Source organism: Phocoena phocoena, chromosome 4 (genome assembly GCF_963924675.1).
Source record: "Phocoena phocoena chromosome 4, mPhoPho1.1, whole genome shotgun sequence".
Classification (NCBI taxonomy): domain Eukaryota; kingdom Metazoa; phylum Chordata; class Mammalia; order Artiodactyla; family Phocoenidae; genus Phocoena; species Phocoena phocoena.
In genome coordinates this window covers 34,695,457-34,713,949 of record NC_089222.1, presented here as the reverse complement: position 1 = coordinate 34,713,949, position 18,493 = coordinate 34,695,457, and positions in this window count along the sequence as shown.

Here is an 18,493-nt window from a genome sequence, read left to right as displayed (position 1 = left end):
AAACCTGAAAAGTTTACTATTCAGACTTCCCCTGAAAGAATTACTTATGAGTAACTAGCTCATAGCTCCCTATATGTTTGGCTATACTACTGCCCCTTAGGGCAGTTCCCATCCCCTCCATCACACTTGCCTTGAGTCCTTCCTAGACAGGAAAGAACAGAGGTGAAAGAGGGAGTTTCTGTAGCTTCAGAGCCAACACAGCAATGTCCTCTACCAGTTTAATTTTATTTCAAATAGCTTGGTCTCTCAGGAGCAGAGTTAGGACATATTTACAAGATTTTTCTGCTCTTCTGCTAGCTCTTCCAGAATCTGGCATCTGCTTGTTGGTCCTTATTACATCTTTGACCTGCTGAATTAGTATTTCTGAATAGGCCCCTTTCTGAGTTAACATCTTCCTTAGGCTGTTCCAGGATGTTACTAGGTTTAAAAAAAAAGTTTTGCGGGGCTGACAAAGCTAAAAGGTCTTCACTGTGGAATTTCTCAGGCTTTACTACATTTGTGTGCACTGTGAATTTCCCTCTAAGAAGGGACTGTAAAATGCATTGTAGTGTTAGCCAAATGAGTTCCACTACAAAACCCTTTAGGGCATGGAGGACATCCTGCAGGATTAGTGCTTTAAAGAAACAGTTTGGAAAACTCTGATCTGGAATTTTGTGGCCTTTTCTTTGCCTCTATGATCTCTTGATGTTCAATATCAAAACATAAAAGCTATATGCCCCACCCAATGCCTAGTGAACAGCATACTTGTGAACAGCAATAAATGTTCAATAAAAGAATAAGTGAATGAAGGAATTCATTATTATGAAAATGCTTTAGAAGTTGGATATGAAACTTGTGGTAAGCTATTGCTTGTATTTATTCTGGAATGTGATTTCACTCAGAAACTGGCAGTTTACAAAGAAAACAAAAATATTAGGCTATGAAGTATAGTTGACGTACCATATTATATAACTTACAGGTGTACAATATAGTGATTCACAGTTTTTAAAGGTTATACTCCATTTATAGATATTATAAAATACTGGCTGTATTCCGTGTTGTACAATATATCCTTGTAGCTTATTTAATACATAATTTCATACATAATAGATTGTACCTCTTAATCCCTTATCCATATAATGCCCTTACCCCTTTCCCTGTCCCCACTGGTAACCACTAGTTTGTTCTTCATATCTGTGAGTCCACATTTTCTGTCATATTCACTAGTTTATTGTATTTTTTAGATTCCACATGTAAGTGATATCATACAGTATTTGTCTTTCTCTGTCTGACATATTTCACTTAACATAATGCTCTCCAAGTCCATCCACGTTGCTGCAAAAGTCAAAAGTTCATTCGTTTTTATGGCTGAGTGGTATCCCATTTTGTATATATACCACATCTTCTTTATCCATTCATCTGTTGATGGACACTTAGGTTGCTTCCATATCTTGGCAATTGTGCATAATGCTGCTGTGAACATTGGGGTGCATGTATCTTTTCAAGTTAGTGTTTTTGTTTTTTTCAGATATATAACCAGGAGTGAAATCCTGGGTCATATGATAGTCCTAGTTTTAGTTTTTTGAGAAACCGCCATACTGTTTTCCACAGTGACTGCAACAATTTACATTCCCACCAACAGTGCAAGAGGGTTCCCTTTTCTCCACGCCCTCCACAACATTTGTTATTTGTGTTCTTTTTGATGATAGCCATTCTGAGGTGTGAGGTGACATCTCATTGTGATTTTGATTTGCATTTCCCTGATGATTAGCAATGTTGAGCATCTTTTAATGTGTCTGTTGGCCATCTGCATTTCCTCTTTGGAAAAATGTCTGTTCAATTCTGCCCATTTTTTAATCAGATTGCTTGTTTTTTTATGTTGAGTTGTACGAGCTATTTATATATGTTAGATATTAATCCCTTATTGCTTATATCATTCGCAAATATTTTCTCCCATTCAGTAGATTATTTTCTTGTTTTGTTGATGGTTTCCTTTGCTGTGCAAAAGCTTTTCAGTTTAATTAGGTCCCATTTGTTTATTTTTGCTTTTATTTCCTCTGCTTCTGGAGACAGGCCCAAAAAGATATTGCTACAGTTGATGTCAGAGTGTTCTGCCTATGTTTTCCTCTAGAAGTTTTTATGGTTTCTGGTCTTACATTTAGGTATTTAATCCATTTTGAGTTTGTTTTTGTATATGGTATTATTAGAGAGTGTTCTAAGCTCATTCATTTACATGTAGCTGTTCAGTTTTCCCAGCACCACTTACTGAACAGACTGTATTTCTCCACTGTATCTTCTTGCCTCCTTTGTTGTAGATTAATCAACCATAACTGCGTGGGTTTATTTCTGGACTTTATATCCTGTTCCATTGATCTGTGTGTCTGTTTTTGTGCCAGTACCATACTGTTTTGATGACTATAGCTTTGTAGTATAGTGTGAAGTCAGGCAGCCTGATTCCTTCAGCTCCATTCTTCTTTCTCAAAGATGGTTTTGGCTCTTCAGGATCTTTTGTGTTTCCATACAAACTTTAAAATTATTTTTAATTTTAAACTTTAAAATTATTTTTTAAATTATTTTTAAATTTATTAATTCTGTGAAAAATGCCATTGGTAATTTGATAAGAATTGCATTGAATCTGTGGATTGCCTTGAGTAGTATGGTCATTTTAACAATACTATTTTTTTCAACCCAGAAAATGGTATATCTTTCCATTTGTTTGTGTTATCTTCAATTTCTTTCATCAGTGTCTTATAGTTTCTGAGTACAGGTCTTTTACCTCCTTAGGTAGGTTTATTCCTAGGTATTTTATTCTCTTCAATATGATGGTAAATGGGATTGTTTCCTTAATTTCTCTTTCTTATAATTTGTTGTTAGCATATAGAAATGCAAGAGATTTCTGTATATTAATTTTGTGTCCTGCAACTTTACTGAATTCATTGATGAGCTCTAGTAGTTTTCTGGTGGCATCGTTAGGATTTTGTATGTGTAGTATTATGTCATCTCAAACAGTGACAGTTTTACTTCTTCCTTTCCAATTTGGATTCCTTTCATTTTTTTTTTTCTTCTCTGATTGTTTTGGCTAGAACTTCTAATACTATGTTGAATAACAATGGCAATAGTGGGCATCCTTGTCATGTTTCTAATCTTAGAAGAAATGCTTTCAGCTTTTCACTGTTGAGTATGATGTTGTCTGTGCATTTGTCATAAATGGACTTTTTTATGTTGAGGTATGTCCCCTTTATGCCCACTTTCTGGAGAGTTTTTATCATAAATGGATGTTGAATTTTATCAAAAGCTTTCCTGCATCTATTGAGATCATCATATGGTTTTGATTCTTCAATTTGTTAATGTGCTGTGTAACATTGATTTCTGGATATTGAAAAATCCTTCCATCCCTGAGATAAATCCCACTTGATCATGGTATATGATCCTTTTAATGTATTGCTGGATTCGGATTGCTAGTATTTTGTTGAGGATTTTTTGCATCTGTGTTCATCAGTGACTATGTCCTGTAATTTTCTTTCTTTCTTTTTTTTTTTTTGTGCTATCTTGGTCTGTTTTGGGTATCAGAGTGATGCTGGCCTCATAGAATGAGTTTGGAAGTGTTCCTTCCTCTTCAGTTTTTTGGAATAGTTAGGGCATCATGCAATTAGAACTAGCCTATCTGTGAAACAAAGTTCACTAAAAGCTCTTAACCCTGTAAATGTAGTCAAAATCCTCTGCTCTATGAGCAGCTTGCTGTTGCAGAATCCAGGAGTCATTGTCTTCAGCCTCAGGCATATCATCAGTCTGGATCCTTGGGCCTTATCTGCAAAACAATCTATATTGATTTATATTTGCATTGTGCTTCATTGTATGAGTCTTAAATGTTTATATACCCCCGAGTTTTACCAGGCTCAACATTTAAATTTTATATATTTAAGAGTCATTGTCCATACCTTCCATTTCCTCTCTACCCTAATGTACAGTCTTCTTCTCAAGTTTGGTGCAGTCTTTAACATGCTCAGATTTGTGATGGATTTCTATCCATTAGGATACAAATATATGTGATTGTACAATGAAAAATTACAGTCAATAGACTGTAATGAAATGGACGGGATGTTTTGAGATTTGGAGGGTGATTGTAACAAATACTTCCAACATCCAACTGAAAAAATAAAATTCCCTGGTTATGTGACCATCAAAATATCTGTTTTGTTTTGTAAAAAATTCAACTACCCAGATGAAATTCATGAATGTGCTCTCTCTGCAATGTCTTTTCAACTGTCTCCCTTTCCAAAATACTAGAAACTTTTGTTTCCCTTATCAGCAAGAAGCGGACAATAACGTATGGGGTCCTGTAGAACTGACATATTCTAGAAGCTTGAGAAAATGACTTGTAATTTATAAACATGTGTGCTTTGCTACTCACTTCCTTAGGTTGATATACTCAGGATTACATGAAATAAAGTATGTAAAGCAAAGCACATAGCACAGCTTGGGTGCTCTACAATTATTAATTCTTCCACTTTGCCACACACCCATCTTGATAGTGCCTATTCTGAAAACATTTCTTGGCAAAATGTCTGCTATTTACGTTAAAAGGTTAACTTCTCTTCCTCTAAAGAAACTTACATGTATTCAACTTGCTTTTTCCACTTTTTTCTATTATTTGAGCAACATTTAGAAGAAAAATTATTATATAACATACCTTTGTATTCTCAATCAGCAGACTTCAATGTAAGTCACTTCAACCTTTCCTTCTACTTTATTTTTATTTGCTGTCTAACAATAGCACAGTTCATGAAGGGCTTGGCATCCTAACAATGGGATGAAAGGTTGGAAATTTGCGGTTTTCAAATAATCTCATTTCTCTTCAGCCTAGGTTTTTAAAGATTATTTTTCTAGCCTTTCTTTGTTGAAACAATTGAATGCTCACCAGAGTGCCTTTCATCATAGTGAATTAGATAAGTAGGAAAAAAATTTGCAATCAAGAAAGCTTTCCCTTGATCATTATGTAGTGTCCTTCCTTGTCTCTTGTAATAGTCTTTGTTTTAAGTCTATTTTGTCTGATATGAGAATTGCTACTCCAGCTTTCTTTTGATTTTCATTTGAATGGAATATCTTTTTCCATCCCCTCACTTTCAGTCTGTATGTGTCCCTAGGTCTGAAGTGGGTCTCTTGTAGACAGCATATATATGGGTCTTGTTTTTGTATCCATTCAGCCAGTCTGTGTCTTTTGGTTGGAGCATTTAATCCATTTACATTTAAGGTAATTATCGATATGTATGTTCCTGTTACCATTTTCTTAATTGTTTTGGGTTTGTTATTGTAGGTCTTTTCCTTCTCTTGTGTTTCCTGCCTAGAGAAGTTCCTTTAGCATTTGTTGTAAAGCTGGTTTGGTGGTGCTGAATTCTCTTAGCTTTTGCTTGTCTGTAAAGGTTTTAATTTCTGCGTCAAATCTGAATGAGATCCTTGCTGGGTTGAGTAATCTTGGTTGTAGGTTTTTCTCCTTCATTACTTTAAATATACCCTGCCACTCCCTTCTGGCTTTCAGAAATACCAGCTGTTAACCGTATGGTCACCGTATCTTTGATAAAGGAGGCAAGAATATACAGTGGAGAAAAGGCAGCCTCTTCAATAAGTGGTGCTGGGAGAACTGGACAGCTACATGTAAAAGAATGAAATTAGAACACTCCCTAACACCATACACACAGATAAACTCAAAATGGATTAAAGACCTAAATGTAAGGCCAGACACTATCAAACTCTTAGAGGAAAACATAGGCACAACACTCTAAGATATAAATCACAGCAAGATCCTTCTTGACCCACCTCCTAGAAAAAATGGAAATAAAAACAAAAATAAACAAATGGGACCTAATGAAACTTTAAAGCTTTTGCACAGCAGAGTAAACCATAAACAAGACGAAAAGACAACCCTCAGAATGAGAGAAAATATTTATAAATGAAGCAACTGACAAAGGATTAATCTCCAAAATTTACAAGCAGCTCATGCAGCTCAATATCAAAAAAACAAACAACCCAATCCAAAAATGGTCAGAAGACCTAAATAGACGTTTCTCCAAAGAAGATATACAGATTGCCAACAAACACACGAAAGAATGCTCAACATCATTAATCATTAGAGAATTGCAAATCAAAACTACAATGAGATATCATCTCACACTGGGCAGAATTGCCATCATCAAAATATCTAGAAACAATAAATGCTGGAGAGGATGTAGAGAAAAAGGAACCCTCTTGCACTGTTGGTGGGAATGTGAATTGATACAGCCACTATGGAGAACAGTATGGAGGTTCCTTAAAAAACTACAAATAGAACTACCATATGACCCAGCAATCCCACTACTGGGCATATACCCTGAGAAAACCATAATTCAATGAGTCATGTACCAAAATGTTCATTGCAGCTCTATTTACAATAGCCAGGACATGGAAGCAACCTAAGTGTCCATCAACAGATGAATGGATAAAGAAACTGTGGCACATATATACAATGGAATATTACTCAGCCATAAAAAGAAATGAAATTGAGTTATTTGTAGTGAGGTGGATGGACCTAGAGTCTGTCATACAGAGTGAAGTAAGTCAGAAAGAGTAAAACAAATACTGTATACTAACACATATATATGGAATCTAAAAAAAAAAATGGTCACGAAGAACCTAGGGGCAAGATGGGAATAAAGACACAGACCTACTAGAGAATGGACTTGAGGATACATTGAGGGGGAAGGGTAAGCTGGGACAAAGTGAGAGAGTGGCATGGACATATATACACTACCAAACGTTAAACAGATAGCTAGTGGGAAGCAGCCGCATAGCACAGGGAGATCAGCTCGGTGCTTTGTGACCACCTAGAGGGGTGGGATAGGGAGAGTGGGAGGGAGGCAGACGCAAGCTGGAAGAGATATGGGAACATATGTATATGTATAGCTGGTTCACTTTGTTATAAAGCAGAAACTAACACACCATTGTAAAGCAATTATACTCCAATGAAGATGTTAAAAAAAAAAAAAAGCTTTCCATTTGCTTCTACTTTTATGGAAGGATTGTAAAGTTGATGTGAGCTCTTACAGAATGTTCATCTGTAGTAGTTTGAATTACACTACTCAATTTCAGTTGACTGTCTCCTAACAGCTAAAAAATCCATGGGGCAAAGACTTTCCACCCCACTCTTGGACCTTAACTGCTCCTCTCTCGCACCCAGTAAGAATCCCTGACACATTTTGCTTTTCTGAAATATATGTGCACGCAAAGAGAGGTTGAGGCCTAGGAGGGGGCAGGTTGAGGAAGGGAAGAGGCAGGGACGGAAGGAATGGCAGGAAAGACTTTTCTGATCAGAAACAAATAAATTACTAAAAATACTTTACCCTTCGTACTTGTGAAATGAAGGCTCTTTTGTGTGTTCCACACCCAAGTTTGGACAGCATCACTAAATGAAGACATTTTCCTTTAGAAATGCCACAAATCACATTTTCAAAGCTTGAGTTAATAAAGCCCTTTGCAACAGTGTTTCTCTGTGACTGTTCAGTTTTCAAAATGGAAATCTGTAGAATGTCAGTTCCTTTTTAGCTAGAAAAAAAAGTATGACCACATGAAGCCCCTTTTAAAACATTCCTTCAGTGCAAGCATTTTAAATAATTTCTCAAAGTAAAGTACTGTATTTTGAGTGAATAGCATGACATTATGAACTACATCTACTATAAGATTTTGCTTCGACAGGCCTGTCAGTGCTCCTTAGTTCCACTGTAATGAAATGAAAATCATGAGAGCTTGGAAGAAATATCTTCCTCACCCTGATACTCTCTAGTAACTGTGGAATTGTACCATTTTCTTCACCGTGGCAACAAAAGCAAATAATAGAGTTCGCTCTCCCCTTCTCTGCACAAGGTGATGGGAAAAAACAGTAACAAAGAGACGTGAAGCAAACACACATTTCAGGAAACAAGGAGTTAAGGAAGCCATGAACCCCCGGCAGTGTGAGCTCAATGATCAGCATTAAGGGCCCTATTTCAAACAGAGTTTTCTAGACTAGGTAATGTGACCTAGGGAAAAGACTTTCAGTTTATACTTGATTAAATCTCAGAATGGGTGACAGTGTCAACCAGTCAACTGAAAGACCAATGATCTCATTTTACAGCAAGGTTAGTGTCAGTGAAAGGCATAGATTGACCAGTAATCTTGAAATAGGCTCTGAATTACTCATGTTCAGTGTCATTTAAAAGCAAAGAATGTGTTCTCATCAGCACATACAGTTCTTTTAGTGATTTTTAGAGAATCAAAGCTGATGTGCACTATGAAACATTTTAGCTGTAACTTTTTTTCAGAAAACAGTTTGGCTTAAAATGTCAGCTATTCTCTAGTCTGTTCAATATACACTGTTCAAAATATTCAAAGCCATTCATCTTTTTCTGACATTCTGAGATCCATAAATGTGTTGTCTTTCACTAGGACATACTGGTATAGGCCAGACTACCAGAAATGGGCCAATTGATTATTCCCTGTTCAGGGAAAAGGGGGGAAAAATCACATCAGAGTTTCATTTTGGCACTTAAGAAGCAATGCAAGAATTAACAAATAAGTACTAGGTAACTACAAATGAAATCATTACCTTGCACCTAGGAAGACAAAATGTTTGAATCATGGGATTCGACTGATGTAGAACTTTAAAGATTAAAAAAAAAATCAATTTGGACATTTATTAAGTAAACAAGGTGACAAATACTCTGTTATGTTCTTGCAGCCAGATAGTTTTTAGTATCGTGTTTTACTAAAAACAAAGTTGGCACCTATATTCAGAGGAGAGGTTCAAAATAGTGTTTTAAAAATAGAAAATTAATTTGGGAGGACTTTAGGAGAGATGAAGAAGAGAATGCCTATATAAATAATTGCCCCTTTGAAGCCCAAAAATAGGAAAAAGAATTCCACTAATATTAAAGCTAAACAATGGTACCAAAGTGACACTACAAATGTCAAAATTGAACTGACCCTTACAACATGGTTTGAAGCAGATTGAGCGCATTGAGTGTCAGCACACAGGGCCCATACATGAGCATCCAGTCAGCATTTGGAAAGTTAGTGAAGGAAAGCAAGGCTCAGAGTTACGAGTTGAGCCCTTACTGCATATCGGGCCTAGTACTAAGGATGTTACCTGAACCATTTCAGTGACTCTTCTTAGTAAGTTGGTGCAATTATCATCATTTTATAGATGATAAAACTAAGATTTTTGCCCAGCATCACATAGATGCATTGCTAGTATTTGGATGAGCTTAGATTGTAACAGAGGTTTCTTTGACTTTAAAAGTTTCCCCAAACGACTAAGCGATGCAGTCTTCCAGGGAGTAAGTTCTGGAGTGCCCTACTTGTAACCTTGAACTTGGAAGAAAAGTTGGAAGTGATGTGGTATACTGTGGAAGAAAGAATTCCCCAGTAGCAAATGGTACAGGAGCAGAAGGAAATACAACAACCTGGGCAAATGAAGCAAGGCAGAGGAGAAAAAGGCAGTGTGAGAGTGATGTTTTTGTTTCATTAGGATAATTGTCTAACCAGGAGAGAGCAGACCTAGAAACAAGTCTGGGTTGGAGAGAGACGCAGAATAATAGGTCAAGGCCCACTTGTTAAGCCGCAGACTAAAATGATTTATGCAGAGAAAATATGAACTGAGCAAACGAGTAAAAGACTGTTGATCCATGGGACATCAGATAAACATGGTCACACCCAAACATAGCTAGCCTGCCTAGAAAAGGCAGAAGAAAGGTCAAATCTAAGGGGATTCCCACAGGTTAGGTTGTATGCTCCTGGTGGAGCTGGCTGGCCTTCAAGGCAGAGTTTGCAACAGATATAGAAAGAAAGCACACAAAGAAATCTTTAGATTTTAGTTGTTATATTAATTCAGATTCCAAGTTGGGTGGCTCCAGGAGTCTCAGAATCTTTTGCAGTGAGTACTGTGATGCCTGAGGTAGGTCCTTATTTAGGAGAAACACATGAATAGTTTCATGTCCAAAGTCATGGTGCCAATAATTCACATTATGGCTGAGCTCACAATATTGATCCAGTTGTAATATAAGTAAGTCACTTTTAAGCTCTAAGCCTCTTTCTAATCAAAAGTTCTATTATCCTTTAGGACTACTGAGTTTATCTAGTCTACCTGTGGGTTCCGATGATCTCCCCTTCACAAGAGACTAAAGATTTGGTGGGTTAGGCCTAGGCTGGAGAAGATATACCAGCTTTAAGTTAGCAATGTGACTTACACATTATACAATGCCAATTCTGGGGACTAAGAGACAGCTTTCAATTTGAGGTGGTGTTGGATGTGCTCAGTGAGTTGTTAACTTGCACCAATTAGGCAGCATAAGGATAAATTACAAAATGTTCCTACTGAAAACAGTTATACAGATTCACTGTACAATATTTAAAAATCAGTATATCATTTGAAAAAATCAAAATTGCTCAGCAATATTCCCTGATAACCTAATACGGTTATGGTTTTGATTTGTTTCTGTACAGTTTTGGGACTTTCTGATCTCCTCATTACAGGAACTTTGTCTCTTTTATCTTGATAACCCTGAACTTGGCATAAATGCTTTATAAGTATAGAGTTTCCTCATGTAGCAACAGTAAATCTTGTTTCTTGAAAAGTTCTACAGCTTTTCTGACAACTCCCTTTTATCTGGTATAGCTGTTTTTACCTAAAACCGTACTAAATAAATACAGGAAGTGATATTTGATCTCATGGTTCAGATTTGATTACATACCAGATTTTGGATAGAGCTGTGCTGATTGAATGCTCCTACCAGAGGTGGCAGGAAACTCACTAAAATCATTATACCATTGATGTGTACAATTATATGGAAAAAATGCATCTAAATTGGAGTCAAATGTGCTCTTTACAGGAGCGTTGAACATTGTCCCTATAATGTTATCCGCCCTTTTCAGTGACTTCTTCATATATCCAGATTCGACATCCACTGCAGGTCCATCTCCCCGTGTATTGTGAATGAATGGAGTCTGAATTCATTAATAAGTATGACATAAAGAAGGATGCAAGTATCATGCACTCTTCATTTCTAGAGTGCTAGAGGTAGCCAGTTGCATTAGAATGCATCATATTTTTCCACTAAATTGAATATTTTTTAATATAATAGCTTTTCATTTAGTGGCAGATTTTTTTCAGATGTTTTCATGACTTAAAGTGGATTGGTAAATTCTGAATTAATGAATTGTATCAGGAGGCCACTGGCCTGAGCTAAGATTTACATGTGTTGGTACTGAGGGGTTGACTGTCCCCAGGCACCTATGTGCAGGAGCTAATTTTTATAAGAGAAAGAGAGCCTACCAGGAGCAAGTTTTATATAGGACTGTCCACTGCAGAGATGAAATATAGTGAATGGAAAAGAGAGTATGATGAATGGGCCCAGCCCAGGCCTATGAACTACATCAGAGCTTTTGACTAAGAGTAGCAAAAGTAGAAGCTGAAGGACTGTTCTCACGGGGACTTTGAAACATGTGCTTTCTGAAGCATGACATAGAGTGAGTTGATGCCTGTACCTCACCCACCCCTTTTATTTGGTCTCCAGCACCATTCCTGCACTGTGAGAGTTCTAGGGCATTGATGGTGGTATTTGAAAGGGCAGCATCAGTGTCTAGACAAATAGCTTGTAGAGTAGGCTGAATAATGGGTGCCCCGAAATATCCACATTATAATTCCCACTGCCTTCAGCGTATTACTGCTATGGAATGAATGTTTGTGCCTCCCTCAAATTCATATGTTAAAGCCTTAATCCCCAAGGTGATGACATTTGGAGGTGAGCCATTTCAGAGGTAATTTAGTTTAGATTAGGTCATGTGGACTGAGTCCACAGGATGTGATTAATGCCCTAATAAAAAGGGAAAGACACAGGAGAGCAGTTGGAGTCCTCACTCTGAACTTGGACTTCTCAGTCTACAGAACTGTGAAAAATAAATGTTTGTTGTTTAAGCTACCCAGTCCGCAGTATTTTGTTATAGTATCTCAAAGTGACTAAGACAATTACCATTCATGGGTAAAGGGACTTTGTAGATGTGATTTAGCTGAAGATCCTGAGGTGGGGAGGTTATCCTGGATTTTTCAGGTGGGCTTAGTGTTATTGTAAGCGTCCTCATAAGGAGGAAGCAGGAAGATCAGAATCAGAAAAGAATGTGACAAAGGAAGCAGAGATTGTAGTAATGTACTCTGTAGATGGAACAGGGGCCCATGAGACAAGAAATACAGGGAGCTTCTAGAAGCTGGAAAAGAGAAGGTAATTGATTCTCCCTCAAGCCCCCATGAGGAACTCAGCTCTGCCGACATTTTGATTTTAGCCCCATAAAACCCATTTTACGGTACTTCTGACCTCCAGAATTATAATAAGTTTGCATTTTGTTAAACCACTAAGTTTGTGATAATTTGTTACAGCAGCAATAGGAAACGAGTATAGCTTGTAAGGACCGACGCACATGGGTGGTGGTCAGCACACTCAGAAGAACCCACTGGAGACACGATGGAAAAACAGTAGTGCCCTGTCAGAGGACACGTGTGAGACATACTCTAGGACCTCCCAGAAAGTACTGGGGTCGGGGGGGGGTGCTTGGCGGGGGTCTGAGACTGTGTTGCAGCTGGGAGCAGTGAGCCATCAAGATTTGAACTAGTAACTACACAGCAATAAAAAGAGTGAACTACTAATACACACAACATCACGCATGAATCTCAAAAACAGTGTTTAAGCAATAGAAGCCAGAAGCAAAAAATCTAAACCATAAGAATGACAGTACGGAATCTGTATACAGAAAGCAAATCTATGGGGATAGAAATCAGAGGTAGTGGCTGCAGTCAGTGGGAGGAGAGAAGTTGACTAAAATGGAACTAGAGCGTTTCTGAGGTGATGAAAATCTTTGTTGTTTTGAGTGCTGGTTACACTGGTGTATACAATTGTCAAAACTGATAGAACTGAGCACTCTAGATGGGTGCATTTTTTTCTGTTAATTACATCACAATGAATAAAAGAAGGTCCTTTTATCCAAAATTTAAAAAAAAAGGTTGAAATTAATAATCTGGTTTTATTTGTACACATAGACCAGTGAAGCATGGGGACATTCCAATTACAGGATGATTCAAACAGACCTGACTTGCAAATAAGCTTACTTAAGTCTTTCACTCACTTGAGCTTGAACAGCTTACGTGTCACTGATGGAAAAAGTGTGTCCTCATTGCAGCCTTCCACTCTTTCCTCTCCACCCTGTGATCTGCCATCCAGAGTTAATTCACTTTCCTAGAGGGCAAAGGAGGCCTGAAAAGCTCAAGCATAGTCAAAACCAATGCCTCATTCTAGGGAAAGCAAATTGGTTTTCTGACACAATTGCTGGTTTGAGGAGGTATTGTATGACCAAAGCAATACCATCTGACATCTGAATCTATGGGACACTCATTCTGGATGAGAACTACGTATCTGGCAACTGCACTTGGTTACATGTACTTCAGGTCAATGGAGGTGGAGGAGGGTCATGGCCCTGGGCGGTGATTGATAGCTTACATAGTTGCAATCACTTGACATTAACAGTTCTGTAAAAAGTACTAAGGAGATTTAGAAAAAATTACATATGAATCATGTGGACTGTTTCACGTACAATTATGATAAAAGTCACTTATGTATGCTTTATGCAGCTCATTTTAAGAACACATCAAAACAGAGTTTGTTTTATTGTGCTATAAATTCTTTCCACTTGCCCTATGAGTTCCTAAAAAAAATTTCAAGATTAAAATGAATTTTATTTCCAAGTTTCTAATAGTTATAATTAAAAGACTAAATTTTGAAACAGATTTTTCTATAAAGGTGCATGGATAGGCATCAGTGCAGGCACCAATATAATGTCAGGTGAGGGCCAATTAAGGTTAAGGGGTTTTCTGATTGAATGCAGTTCTTATCTTTCTTGTGACAGCACAAGTACTTGCTACATCAGAGGACACTTGACATTATAGCAACACAAATATACTAACACCCTTGTAACTACTTGTAAGGTCATGTGAACGTATGAAGACTGTGCTGGGAGCAATAGTTAAGCTCATCCAGACATCATCACCCCCAGGCATATCTGTAAAGTATGAACAGTGTTTCTCTTCTTTTCCCCCACTTTGTGACTTCCCCTTTAGCATCTTTCACTGTACCCCACAGAGACAGTAATACCTGTCTCTGCTCCTGACCCTCCTGGGACCCTCCCTGGGTTTTCACATAAGCCCATCTATGTGGTTCCTACCATGACAGGAGGGAGCACATCAGTTCAGAGGCACATTGGCTGACACATTCATGGCTCAAAATACATGTGTTAAGTGAATGAATAAATGATTGAGTACATATATATGTATGCATGAAGGAATTATAAAACGAATAGCCTTCTTTCACAAGCGTCATCTCATGCTGGGGGTCCTTCTCTTTATTGACTTTCCTTTCTTGCATTAATAACTCTGCAAAATAACTCTGTACACCCATCCCCAGTTATACTGTAGGTGGAGAAATATATATATATATATATATATATATATATGTCTCTATATATATATACATACACACATAATATAAAATATATATTTAATAAACTGATATATATGACATACATAGTGTCATATATATGTATATGACAAAAAATAGTGCTGCCAATTCCTTTGGTGGGTGGTAGGGCAGCAAGGATACACTGAAGTATAATGGAACACACAAGTTTTAAGGTCAGACAGCCCTGGGTTTGAATCTCAACTATGTCCCTAATTAAATCTGTAACATGGGCATATTACTTAACATCTCAGTGTCTCAACTTCCTCATCTGTAAAATGGGAATATTAATATGTACCTTCAAGAAAGCGTAATCCAGACCTTATTTATATACCAATCCTAAACCTAGCAGTTAGTCCTCCTATTGTAGGAGGAGGCTTATAAGCCATTCCTGTAGTTACAGGGGGGGACAAAAATGCAGAACATAGATAATTCTAGAGGAATGACTTGCTGAGAGCAGGCATTTAGCAGAGCGTATTGAAGGAAAGCTCTTCTCAGTGTTGCTAAACAACCATAGGCAGAGGCTGGAGATCTTGTCCTATTAGCAATGAAAGTTTTGATATAATGAACAGCTTCATGGGCAGAACCAAAACGGGGCACTGTAAGTTCAGCAGAGCCTTACAACACAAGCAATAAAATTCTGACAGAAATAGAAGGTTTCTTAATCCTATTTGGTATAGGTTTTCTTTTATCAATTTCTAATGAGTAGGTGTCAAAAAAATGTCAGAACACTAGATACCGTTTTTACTTCCATAACTGCTACTCTACAGGAAGTCATAAAAATTCCTCTGGATTAATTATTTCAAGCAAGTTTTGTTTTCCACTCAAAGCTGCAGAAATAAGATGTTCCTTCCAAGAGTCTCCCACCTGATTATAGTTCTGGTATCTCCAGATGTGTTTGTTGGCCATTCCTAAGGCACAGAAATGGATTTTTGTGTCCTACACAGAGAATTTCTTTGTCTTGCCAAGATTGGTTTTCACTCTAAAAGTCAGAGAAAGAGACTTAACTCCATGTTCAAAAAAGATCTGGAAACCTCACTCTAACCTTATCCTCCCAGACTCTAGAGTCAATAGTCATGGAGGAAATAGTGATGGACCTCCAGTTTTCCACAATTTCACTCACTTGGGCAGTAAGTCAAAATACATTACAGTGATGGTTTTCAACAAGAATCAATTTTATCCCCTGGAGGGAGGGTGCATTTGGCAATATCTGTAGACATTTTTATTTGTCATAACTGGGGAGATGCCACTGGCATTTAGTGGGTAGAGGCCAGGAGTGCTACTAAAATTCCTGCAGTGCTTACTAATTCCCATAAAATAATTATCTGGTCCAAAATGCCGACAGTGCTAAGTCAGGAAACCCTGCATTACAGTAATATATGCTGTATTTAATCTATACTAATCCATCAAGGCTGAACACAGTGTTATAATACAGTGCTCGAGTTGAGTCTGGGTTCCCTACTCCCCTAACAGAGGTGCCACGTCTATCCCAGGGAGTCTACAGGAAGATGATGCTTAGGAGTCTTCATAGTTAGAAACTTGCCTGAAATGACTTAGTTTGAGGCTCAGTAATTTTATTTTATTTTTTAAAAATTTTTATTGGAGTATAGTTGATTTACAATGTTGGGTTAGTTTCAGGGAGGCTCAGTAATCTTAAATATGTTTCAGAATATTTTTTCACAAACATTACATTGGAATGCTTTTATAATTTTCTGAAAGCTGGATTTAAAAGCTCAAGATCTAGTATACAGTCCCACCTTGCAAACTATCTGCTGTGTAACTTTAACAAAGTCCCTTAACATCCATGAGCTTTGCGGCTTACATTTACAAAATGAAGTAAAACATATCTACCTCATGGGAAGTTTTAAGGGAAAAACTTAAATGGCATATGTAAAATCACTTTCACAAGTGTAAGATAAACGTAAGGTATTACAGTGGCTTTTCTTTTTTTTTTTGCGGTACGTGGGCCTCTCACTGTTGTGACCTCTCCCGTTGCGGAGCGCAGGCTCAGCAGCCATGGCTCACGGGCCCAGCCGCTCCGCGGCATGTGGGATCTTCCCAGACCGGGGCACAAACCCGTGTCCCCTGCACTGGCAGGCATACTCTCAACCACGGCGCCACCAGGGAACCCTACAGTGGCTTTTTGAAATATAAATTCCTTTTGAATAATCAAGCAACTGATTTTCATGACCTTTTCTTTTTTTAAAGAGTAAATATATCAATTTTTCAAATAATTTAAAGACCCTACACATTTGTAAAATTTGTACTAGTCCACACCACCAATTTTGCTTTAATGGAAAGGGATAAAAAATTTCAACTAAATTTGGGATAAAAAATTTCAACTAAATTTGATGGAGTAGACTATGAAGCACAACCTTAATTTAAATAACTGGCACCTTAGCTTGTTTACACACACACACACACACACACACACACACACACACACACACGCTTGGCTCCCAAAATCATGACAATTTTAATTTGCCAAAGAAGATGGCTGTTTTTTGAGACTTTAAGCTAAGAACCTGCTCTTACTATATAATCACAGATACTGCTTAGAGGATTAAATCTGTAATCACAATGTACAGTAAAAAGGAATAATGACAAGTATATATTATACACTGAGAAGAGGTGAGTTGATGCACTAAATAAGAAGTCATACACTCAGATGCCTGTAGAGGACCAGGCAGGTTTCTATCTCTTTGGTATGATAAAAAAAAAACTTAATACTGTATTGTATGATTGAAATTCGCTAAGAGATTAGAACTTAAATGTTCTCGCCAAAAAAACAGAAACAAAAAAACAGAAAAGATAAATATGTAAGGTGATAGATGTGTTAATTACCCAGGTGGGAGGAATCCTTTCAAAATGTATACATATTCATTTATGACAATGTACACTTTATTTTTTTAAATAATTTTATTTTTTTATTTTTGGCTGCTTTGGGTCTTCGTTGCTGCGCGTGGGCTTTCTCTAGTTGTGGTGAGCAGGGGCTACTCTTCGTTGCAGTTCATGTTGCAGTGGCTTCTCTTGTTGCGGAGCATGGGCTCTAGGCGCTCAGGCTTCAGTAGTTGCGGCATGTGGGCTCACTAATTGTGGCTCATGGGCTCTAGAGCACAGGCTCAGTAGTTGTGGCACACAGGCTTAGTTGCTCCGTGGCATGTGGGATCTTCCCGGACCAGGGCTCAAACTCATGTTCACTGCATTGGCAGGCGGATTCTTAACCACTGGACCACCAGGGAAGCCCACAATGTACACTTTAAATATCTTAAAATTTTATGTCAATTATGCTTCAATAAAGCTAAAAAAATTAAATCAATCTGGATTGTCTGAAAACGAAAAGAATAATTTAAATGATTAGAGCATCTAGGTAGAATCTGTGAACCTTCTCTCAAGACACTTGTAAAAAATCATGACCTAATCATACTCTAGGTTCATTTCTTAATCCTGGAGTGTCATCATGATCTTTTCTTGAGAATGAGTGGCTATACTTTTGCTCCGGTAATATTTTAGTTTTTTTGAGACACATTCTAGCTGTCAAAAAGGACCTCAGGCACGTCAAGTTCTATCAGCAGCTCCCCATGGAAGAAATCCCAGTTCTTCCTCAGTCCTTTTGAGAAGTGTGCCTCCCTTGCAAAGTTTTACCCTGTGAGAACCTGCCAGTGATGCTCTTCTAGGTGGTCTTGCTTCCTACAGAAACCCCTTCTCAGACCCTAGCCCCAGTTTTTTTCAGCGAAGGCTAATTAATTCCATAATTTGTTTTGTTAGTTTGTCTTAAGGTAAGCTCTAGCTGCAACTATTCCTTTACCCTCAATTTTCTAGAATTTAAGGCACTCGTGAATTATTTATGTGTCTGTGTATTGAAACCCTCCCAGAAGCTCTGACTGTCCCCTATCGCTACTTCAAGCTACTTCAGGTCTCAGGTAGACCTTTGATTTCACAATGGAGTTTTG